We start from the raw sequence: 2,212 nt of genomic DNA, 5'->3' as shown, positions 1-2,212 counted from the left end.
ACTTATTGTAAATAAAAGAATATTCACTATAGAGGCAACTTCATTATTTGCAAATCCTTAAATCCCCAACACTGTGTGCACAGTAAGAGGAAAATGATGTTCAACTGACAGAGTCTCAGAGACAGAAAAGACTCAGAAACGGGAGATTAGAATCTCAGAGAGGATGAAACAGTCTCAAGAATGAACATATCACAGTGCTAAGAAACAGGACAGGTGGTCAAGTCAATGAGTTGATGTGGGATCAGTGGAGCTTTTGGGTATCAGAGCAGTCGATTAAAGCCATAGCCAAGAATGAAAGAGTGAAGCCTTTCATCACTTACTGCAATGGTACAAGCGAGAGTCTAAAAATCAGAGAAGGTGCCGAAGCTCCTTGTCCCATTTCCTCCACGGGGTGTTCTAGACGAAGCTCAGGCAGATCGACAGAGATGTAGGGGTTATCTCTCCATTGAAGGGGCTCGAACAAAAGGCTCCGGAAATATTATGGGATCTGGAATTGAGGGGAGGGCATGGAGAGGATGCTAAGGGTAGAAAAGTCCTGGGTACCAATTCAGAGTGAGGAAAGCATCTTCAAGGTTCTCCCGCCTCCCCTCATAAACAGACCTCAGCTGAGGCGTCTGAAGGAGCCCTCTGCCCAAGACCTCAGGTAATGACATCTATGAATAAAGTCGCAGAGCTGGGAATGCAATCATGTCACAGAGCATGACCAGCCAAGGGGCCTGAGTCCTTGAAAGTGTCTCCCTTCAATGGCTTCAATGCGCTGACTGTGCACCACGTCTGGTGCGGGAAGGGCAACCCCTCATGAGGCCTGCCAGGTAAAGCCTTCAGAACTGCTTGTGGCCAGGCCTGAAAAATCACATGTAGGCTTTTAACCAGAAGCTGGGCTCCCCAGTTGATTTATACATTGGGTAATGTTCGGTCACACCCAAACCTACCATGTATTTATATTTGTATAAAGGCTCCATGGTTTATATTAAAAATATGCTTATTTATTACTAAAATTCAAGTCTACTTTAATTTTTAAGATGTCAAACTCTTAAAATTTAATTTCTGATTATTTGTCTACATATTGCAAAGAGTAAAAAGATCCTCAGAGATGATTATGATTGCTTATTAAGTGTTTCAAGTAAAATATGTGATCTATATATATTTTTATATAAAAACTGTGAGATACAATTCACCCATTTAAAATGCACAAGTCGACATTTTTTAATATCTTCACAGAATTGGGCAACCATCATCACAATTAATTGTAGAACAATTTCATCACTCTAGAAGGGAACATTGATTGACTTTCTCTCCGGATAGATTCGCCTATTGTGTACACTTCATATAAACAGAATCATACAATATATGGTATCATAGGACTGGCTTCTTTCGCTTGGTATGATATTTCAAGGTTCATCCACATTGAACATGTATCAGTATTGCATCACTGTTCCAGAGCTGGGATGGGGAAGAGTGGCCTCAGAGGGACAGCCTCTGGCCTCCTTGGTTTGTCCCTTCTGGATGGAAATATCTACCTTATTATGAGTACATTCAGACGAGGGCAATCAGAGTCACACTATGCTTGGCCTACCGTGTCCCCAGTACGGTGGTTGGGTAAAGAGATCCTTGGAGCTCTTAGTTGTACTCACTTGATATTTAGCCTCTACAAAATGGAACTGGGGGAAGAGGGTTAAAAAATGCTGGCCACCTGTCCCTCCCAAGCTGACGACACAGCCCTTGACAGAGAGCTTTGGGAAGAGGGTGCCCCATCCTCTGGGTCACACTCAGACTTGGGCTTCTGTCGTGCTGAGATGGGGTGGGGTAGGAAGGAGTGTCTGGCTCAAGTGGCACAGGCTTACTGTTCTTACAGAGATTTAGTAGATTTTCTTAATAAATGTTTTGCCACTTGCTAAACACCCTTTGGACTATATCCATAGACTTTACACAGTTACCTTTTAAGTAAATTTCACCAGTTTTGGTTGTTTCCTGGGGAGAGGGTTCACAAAGTTCCTCAGACCACCGTTCTAGAAATTGTCCCTAAATTAAGTTTTAACTACTGAAAAGAAAAAAAAAAATGTCGCTCAAGTTCTTTTGTTGTCATTCAAAGCTGATCAGTATTTGGGCATAGTGAATTAATTCACTGAGTGTTTTTTATGGGTGCTTCATTTGACTAATGCCTTACTGGTATTTCTCTAACACTGACTTACAATAATACCACTAAACACAA

Source organism: Pteropus alecto, unplaced genomic scaffold, assembly GCF_000325575.1.
Source record: "Pteropus alecto unplaced genomic scaffold, ASM32557v1 scaffold48, whole genome shotgun sequence".
Taxonomy (NCBI): Eukaryota; Metazoa; Chordata; class Mammalia; order Chiroptera; family Pteropodidae; genus Pteropus; species Pteropus alecto.
Note: the sequence above shows the minus strand (reverse complement) of the source record.